This window comes from Pinus tabuliformis, chromosome 2_2, assembly GCF_031772625.1.
Source record: "Pinus tabuliformis cultivar Carrire ecotype Pingquan chromosome 2_2, CPIR1, whole genome shotgun sequence".
In the NCBI taxonomy this organism is placed as follows: Eukaryota; Viridiplantae; Streptophyta; class Pinopsida; order Pinales; family Pinaceae; genus Pinus; species Pinus tabuliformis.
This window is the reverse complement of record NC_142300.1, coordinates 1,273,395,574-1,273,404,464: the sequence shown is the minus strand read 5'-3', so window position 1 is coordinate 1,273,404,464 and position 8,891 is coordinate 1,273,395,574. Positions and strand designations below refer to the sequence as shown.

The 8,891-nt window shown below is 34.0% G+C and overlaps 1 pseudogene; it reads right to left on the bottom strand.

The window, feature by feature from the left end:
* Positions 1-2,565: 2,565 nt before the first annotated feature.
* LOC149198123 (uncharacterized) lies at positions 2,566-5,764 on the bottom strand (annotated as a pseudogene).
* Positions 5,765-8,891: the final 3,127 nt, after the last annotated feature.

Below are 8,891 nucleotides of genomic sequence, written 5' to 3'. Positions count from 1 at the left end.
AAACAAAAACCTCTCTCATATTTTACACAGATATTGCGGTTTTGGATATTTGAATGACTCTTTGAAGCCTATTTTTCATGAATTCACTAGAAAATATCTCATAGACAATTGTTGATGAGTCACCTCATCAAACCAGCAATTGAAGATCACATCGAACTTTCCAAAGATAAATATCAACAATCAAATCAACATTCCAAATTTAAAGGGATTCAAGACTAACAACATTTAACCATTCGATACATATTGTAACTACTTCCATATTTATTTATTTTTTATGATTTTATTTTATTTTTGTTTCTAGAAAGATAGAAACAGTTTGGGATATTATTTTTATTATTTAAGCAAGGCTATGTAATGTAACAGGGGTTGGGAATTTTTTGAAGAAGAAAGATTGTGTGTTAGTTTTGATCAATATATTGCTATATGTGGTGTTACATATACATTTTGCATAGATTCATGTGTGTATAACTTCCTGCCTATTTCTCCTCATGGTATTTAGTTTCTCTTTATGTTGCATCTCTTTATCAATAAGTCTTCAGTATTTTTGATAAAGAGTTATGAGCTATAATTCCTTATGAATGCTTTTATTCATGTTATACGAATACTTTCCATGTTTTCTACTTAAATATTTATAACAGAATTCTTATTGCTCTATTGTGATATTTATTTTTCGTATTTTGTCTCCACATCTTGATGGTAATCTGTCTAAGAAGTTATATCTTATATTGCCTTTGTTAAGGGTTGTTTATGCATCCTGTAGTTAGCATCCTCTACAATAGACCCCATGCCCAATGGTCATTGTTCTCTTCTTTCCAAACCAAGTTCATCCTACAAGTTAAATCTAGCCAATGACCTTAGAAACCAACTACTGAAATGACACTAGGAAGTTGATTTTAAGGAGAAATCCCTCTCTAGATTGAAGGGCCAACTTTCAATCCAAAGTGGTTAGAGGTTACCTCAGTTTTTTCCCTCCGCAATCAGGGTTATTTATTAATGATAACACCATCCAAGGGCAGAGAAAGATTTTTATTTTTTCTATTTTAAAGTAAAAACCCGATACTTGCGTTGCAAAAAGGGATGTAATTGCAAGCATTTCCCATGGCAAAATAAAAACACCAATTGCTTCACCAATATGGAGGTTCACAACTTTGACCATGATATAAGGTCATAATCCACTCCATACAATCATGGAGTTCAATCAAGGAAACCATATATCCACTCCCTCATATCAAATCCATCTGAGTAATACAATAAATCTACGTAAAACTTATAAACACGTAAAGAACTATTGGCAGGTCTTTAATTAAACAGGTGATATATGGCTAAGGGAAGGACTTGTTGGATCCATTGGAATTTTCTCATGCATACATGACACAGTCTGGTGCAAATTGAAAATTATAATTAGTCCTTTTGGAGTTATGGCACAATGTAGGCTGCAAAGTCTATCTTGGAAAATGACTAGATATATGGAGTTGAAAATGCAATTAACTTATTTTTATATGCTTCGTTTTTTGGACTACATTGCCCCTGGATTAAAGATTTATTTTGTGTATGCCCCATTAGCTGAAATGAACCACAATTTGTTTCTTTATTCTTTTCCTTTTGTGTCTGTAAGTCTATTACTAGAAGTGAACAACTGGAATTTTGTATGCTTTGCCTTGATCATGTCTAAGGATAAAAAACAGCTTTGCTCCAGCCAATTTTTTTTAATATAGGGTATGATCTCACATCGTACGATGCTAAAAAAAAGTGAGGGGATGTAATAAATCGTTGTTTACTGAGTTTACGTAGTTATAGCAATAGATCAAGTAGAAAATCCATTTCGATATTGAGTTTACCTAGTTCCATGCACATAGGCAAGAGCATTTCAAGTGTCAATAGTGACCAATTGTAGTGACCTTAAAGTGGTGTATGTGTTTTCTAATAGAAAAGCAAAAAGTGAAAGTATGCTATTTTTGCAGGGTTCAATTCCCCGATCTTAAGCTTACAGTGAGTGTAGCTTTAAAGGTCAAATATTTACAACAGGATGGTCTATTATAGCCTAGCCTTAATACATAAGACCTATTCTTTATGAATGGAAAGGTTCTTGTTCATATAATGCATGTTGAATAATGTGTTAGTCATGAAATTTATTAAAAGTATGCTTTATAACATTTATATTGATATGCACAAAATGCATTGTTATTCTTTTGGAACAGTTTGATGATCCCTGCATAGTCTATGCATTAGAGAGTGTTACTTTTTCAACCTCAATGACTAACATCAAAATTGTTTGGTACTTTCGTGTCTGAAATAGGTTAGCTCTTAAGTACATTTTAAGGACACCTGTATTTTAGAGTTTATGTTTCATATTCTATCCTTCCCAAGATCTTGCATGCAACTCATTTTAATAAACAAACTTTGTTTTCTTCCATTACAATATAGAGGTTTACCGATGGGGTCTCATAAAACATCATAATAACAACTACAATCAATCAACAGACAACCCTAAGAACCAAGACTGCTCATCAAAAGAATAACACACATGCATAATTTCAATATGTAAGAGATCTAGAAATTTAGTTATCATCTGTGCTTTTTCTTAAAATCATTGGGATGTATCAAATTAGAACCACATACTTTTAATTCTTCTGATAGTTCATTTTCTAAGCTCATATTACTTACCTTTTTTATATTACTTATGAGAGACCTATAAACATAAATTGATGCCTTACAACCCTTTTCTTTCATTTCATGGAACAACCTTATTGCTTCTTCAACCTGCCCCATTCGACCAAAACTATCAATTAGAGCAGTGTAAGTGCGCAAATTGGGTTGAATTCCTCTTCCAACCATCTCTTGAAAAAGCATCAAACACAAATATAATCTACCAAACTTGCTAAAATTGTTTATTAATGTATTGTAGGTTATAATATCAGGTACATGTCCCAAGTCCTTCACAGTCAAAAATTCATGAAACGTTGCATCTGCCTGGCCTTCCTTGCCAAGAATATAAATAATAGTGTTATAGGTGACCAGGTCTCGTTTGCACTTCCCATGCTTCATAAATTCAAAGAGTCCAAGAGCTGATTTTTTTGCCCTGTTTCAGCAAAGACATATATAATTCTGTTTAGCACTGTAGTATTGCGAACAGAGCTCTCCAATAACTCCCTAAAAAAGTTGTAGGTTACTCCTATGTCTCCCACCTTTGCAAATGCCTTGCATAAAGCAAAATAACACATAGAATCTGGAGATTTGTTAGCTAACAAAGAATTCAATATACGACATTCAAAACTAAAATTGTCAGCTTCCCTTGTAGGATTCAAAAGATAATTGTAAACTGCCAAGTTCATAACAACACCTTCATTCCTCAATACTCTAAATAAATAGTAAGCAGTGGTTAATTTCTTAGCTTTGATGAGCTTTTCAATTAGGGAAACAAAGATCTTTGTGTTTGAGACAATTTTAAACTTGAAAAGAAATTGTTTGAAAACATCTTTGCTCTCGTCCCTTTCTTTAACAAGGGTATCGACAAGCACTAATAAATATGAATCATCTGCATTCTTCCTCCATTGAGCATATCAACCAATGCTTTTCACAGTTCTGACTCAGATAGAATGGAATCAAGCATCCTCTGTGTCACAAAATTGATATCAATGCAACTGTGCATGCAAGTTTTCAATCAAATCAATCATATATATCCATTTTTAAAAGATTGGGGAGAAAACAATTTAGATTTGATATGTTATCATGTCGAGGTAGTTTTTCCTTATTCAACAGTGATAAGCATTATTCAACAAGGAGGAAAAGAACTTATAACTAGATGCACATCATATCATCCTTTGTTTAATGGTCATTAGTGTTCAATTTACAAAAGCTTCTATCCAAAGAATAACATTATAAACCAATCCGGGAAAAGCATTTAGATTGAAACTTTTACATCGAAAGAATTTTGTACTTCGAAAGACATCATTTATAATAATATGCCAAATTTGTTTACAGGTGGTTGACATAATTTTTGTTTTTGTTGGCTTGACCCACAGGGATTTGAACTTTGACTCTCATGGTTTATGTAATACTTCATAACATGGTGATATCCAATTGATTTCCCCCCTTGTTGAAGGCTTGAAATGTTTGCCTCAACATCGGGGAAAACCACTCGGTCGAGACCTTAGAGCAGATCCTTTTCCGTTTGGATTGGTGGCTCCGACTGGGGATTATGGGACCAGTTTCCCTTAATATAAATGATAAAAATGGATGAAGTATGTATGTGTGAAACTTATGATTAATGAAACTTGAGAATAAAGAAATATATAAATTAGCTATTAATCTATCTATCCCAGGAAATCTTATTCTGTATATGTGATCTAAATATAATTTCATAAACAATAAGACAATATAGATTATCAAATGATCATGAAGTTAAAACAATGAATGATAGCTAAAATTTAATTAAATAGTTAATTAAATTTTGTTGATAAAACTTATCACATATATATGATTTCGTTGTTTATACATACAGTATATGATTTCAATCGTACATGACAATAGTGAAAAATGTAAGATCGCTTTCATTCATGCATGTAGTAAACATAAATCGAATAACCACTTAACTCATAAAACACAGGAAAAATAAACAGATAATAGTACCCGATCTATTATGACTCTATTCATGAGAAAAAAAACAGTATCGGTCCAACCTTCTATTAAGATCACTTGAGTTACAATAGTGCAAACAAAATCTTTCTCCACAAAATTCAGAAACCCTTCTCCATTCAAATGAAGGGGATTAAATAAAATACAAATATAGAAAAGCAGAATAAAAGTCTGGAGCGGTTTTAACAAACACCGCTTAAAATAAAACCATAAGACAATTTTAGATTTTGTTACAACAATCCAACTAAGACTTTGAAGAATATTGTTCTCCCATACGCTGTCGCAGTTCATAGATATATGTCATAGGCTTCAATTCGGGTGGAGACCATGGTTGAATGTGCATCTGACCAGTGAATATCGCATCCCTGAGTGTTGGCAACATATGAGTGGTCGTGTTGGATAAACACCTCAGCATTAACCACTAACTATGAGGTTTAACTAAGAAATTCCAATGGAATTCTAAGTTAACCTTTGATAGTTTTTTGATGCTTTCAGCCTTCTTCTTTGATAATTCTTGCCATGTCTTGGTCAATAATTTAATATCAGGTAGAGTTCCCTCGGGGCAATCTGGAATAAGGTTGGCCTGCAGTAAATTGTCATTGATAGATTTAGTGAGGTCATTAGAAATATCCTTGGCATTGAATATCGTTGTCTCTGCATGTTTAAGTTTGATTTCCCAATCTCGAAAGACTATCTCCTTTTGTGACTCTTCAATTGTAGGGAGATTGGCTAATCTCCCTTCATCACTTTCTTTCCATGTTATATAATACAATATTTTCTCCTCAATTTCTTCAAAGTATGTCCTCAGATCAGACAATTGATTCACCAATGTATTGGTTGTTTGACATAAATCATGAATAATGGCTAATTTTTTACAATAAGTAATCTATTGTTAAACAATGAGAGTATTTAATGCTTCTGCTTCCTTTTTGAATTCAACCAATTTGGGATTAATCTTCAATTGTTCAATATTGTGTTGTAACTCTTGGATTTGAGTATCCCGAATTTTCAAATCAGATTCATGTTGAAGCTTCAAGGCATCAAAATTCTTTTGAAGTTCTGCAAGTTGTGCTTGCCACTGTTGAGCAATCATTTGCTTCTCATTCTCCATACCTTGTTCCAACTGCATAATTATTTCATCCTTTTCTTTCAGAAGTTGTTGTACTTCGGTGGCCTTGTCTATGGTGGTAGAGGCATATGCTCCTACAAATTGTGAGAGCCTCCCGAGATCCTCTGCAGGGGTAGATTGAGAGCCTTTCCATACTACTTCAAATGAAGTATTTTCAAGGACTAAGGTGTGGTTTGATCAATCTTCCTTCTTTTTCTTTGTCTTTTTACAACAAAATTGTGGACTGTAAAATATGTCGAGAGGAGGAATCTCTTCGACCCTCAAAATGACCTTGGAGGTTGGGAATGTCAAGATGATTTCTATGTCATCAGTGTCCAAAGGCCTGTCAGAAGTCCCAATAGTAAGTGGGGTTTTTTCTATAATTTCAGGAGTATGTGAAACTTTCTCCTACAATGGAGTCTTTAGATCTTGAGGCCCTGTTTCTTGAATAACTTGATTAAATTGTTCCCATATTGCATCAATTTTTTTATCTAACAGAGTTTCTTCCGCCTGAGAAGAAGAGGAAGTACCTGTCTCTTTTACCTGGGATACATCAGTAACCTGTGCTAAAATAGCCAAGACTTTACCTTGTTCTGTGTTTTGTTGAGGGAACTTCAATAAATCCATAGGCAAGTGAGCTATCATTTTATCTTTGTACTGATTAAATTGAGTTATCTCCTCTGGAGTTAACTGTGTTGTTGCTAGTTTCACAACCATTGAATAGGCAGAGGCTGATTCAAATAAGTCATCAAACTTATTTGGCTCATGCATAAATTGCCTGATACTTGACTGTGTAGTGACCTTCTTGGCAGTTTCCTTAGGATCATATTGCCTATTTGGAATAGTTGGGAAGTTTAAACTCTGAATCTCTTCAATCTCAATACCAACATGTTTATAATTATCTAGAGCATACACACCACATTGAATAGGAAAAGTAGGCCACATTGTCTTTTTAGCATGACTCGAGACCTTTGAAAGACCATGTCCTACGGTCTGGTAAGCTATTTCTCGAGCAAGAAGTTTATCAAGGATGTATAAGGGAAAAACATGGGGATCTGCAAGACTACCAAATATTCGAACATAAGTGAATGATTCTTCTCCAAACCAATTCCCAATTGATAGCAGTCATTTTTAGCTTCAAGTGAAACCCTAGGGGCCTTCTTATCAAAGACACTTTGGTGGATGGGCAGCATTACTCCATGACAAATTTTATAGAAATGAGGGTGAAATTTTGATTCCCAGAGTATGTCATGATAAATATGGATAGGAGTAGGGTCTTCTATAATCCATCTCCATCCCATAGAAGTAAAATCAGAGGTGAAACAGATGGCATCCATTATATAGGTGCTCATATAAAAAGGGGGAACCATGTTCTGTGAAAAACTATGTTTTCTCCTATAATTCATGATTTGAGTGGCTATATTGTCAAACAATATGTTTCCCCAATCCATAATATATCCATTAGAGGTAGCATCAATGAGTGGTACCCATTGGTCGAAGAATTTCTGTGTATTAGGGTAACCATAGATCCTACATAACATAGTGGCTATTTGATAGTATGGACCAACAAGGGAAGCAACAAAATACATACCCTTATCTTCTCGCTTATGTTTGTTAGGATATCTTCTCCAGTTTCTGATGGGCTTTGATTGATGCTCATTCTCCTTCATGAACTTTTGTATAAAAATATTGTCATATTTTTGTTGAGGTTGTGGCAGATGATACATTTTTCTCAAATCGTTGTTGGTGAATGACCCAATGATTGTTTGCTTCTGAGTCATGAAATTCCTTTGTGCAATGTTCATATGATCAATAACCCATTTAACCATATCTGTATAAGGAAGGATCTTGGGTCGAGCTGCAATCCTATGCAAGAATGAATTGGCGACATCACTATAGGTAGTTTCAGAGACCGAGGTAGAATCATCGGTCGTAGTTGTTTTCTTTGTTTCCCTGGGTCCTTCATCTTCAAAAATATTATAAATAGCTTCCCAAGAGGAGCTTCCAGCATCTGGAGAACAAGTTGTATCTGAGAATAATGCAGGCATTTCGATAGTTTCAGGTGGAGGAGTGACCGGTTGTTGTTGAACAGTGGGTTTCTTCCTTGCTTTAGCTTCCCTAGACATTTGTAATGAATTTTGCTTGTCGGGACTGGCCTGTAATGGAAAACACAAGAATAAGCAGAAATTCCTTAACCAGAGAGTTCTTTAGGGCAAATAACTATTTTCCATAATGATTTATGTCTTTATGAGAAAATATCGGTGACATCAAGCTGCAATTATTAAATCGTTTAAAATTTTGAGAAAACCATAAATTTGTTGATTTTGACCATTAAATTATAAACATGCATTCACATGGCCCCTTTACATGTTAGCATATTGGTAGATTTTATCAGGGAAATCTTAGGGATACACCTTTAAAACTTGCGATATCCTCACCTTTTGATAGGTGTTATTCAAAGATATAATAGTTATGAGTTGTAAGCGGGAAGAGGCATCAAAGGTTCTATATTGGGGATGCAATATCGAAGATTTTAAAAGAGTGCCTCCCATTATAAAAGTTCTAATATGGATAGGAGGTGAGTATCGAAGGATGAACATTATTCAAAGATATAATAGTTATGAGTTGTAAGTGGGAAGAGGCATCGGAAGTTCTGTTTTGGGGATGCAATATCAAAGATTTTAAAAGAGTGCCTCCCGATATAAAAGTTCTAATATGGATAGGAGGTGAATATCGAAGGATGAGGGACATTGAAGGTATTAGATATCAGAGGTTTTAAAGTGGCACTTTCTCTTAAAGTTTTAATATATGGAAGCTCTGATATACTATGTGGCAGTCTTGTGGGGCCAAGCTTTTCTTTATTATATCCATAAAGTTGTGTTTATATAACTTTAGACTTAAAGTATCAGAAATTTTTAATCGGGGGAAAGTTTTATCACAACTTTACTATAAGTAATGTTGCGATATTTAAATGTTCTAATAGAACTCTTCCGATAATACATTTTAAACAAAAGCCTATCATGTTATTTTTGAATATTATATTTATGAGGCTAATCTCCGATATGAAAGCTCTGATAAGGGAGATTTTCTTATTCAAAGGTGTTTTGGTGACAAAAACTAGAAATTGCTTTATTTTATTAGAACCAAG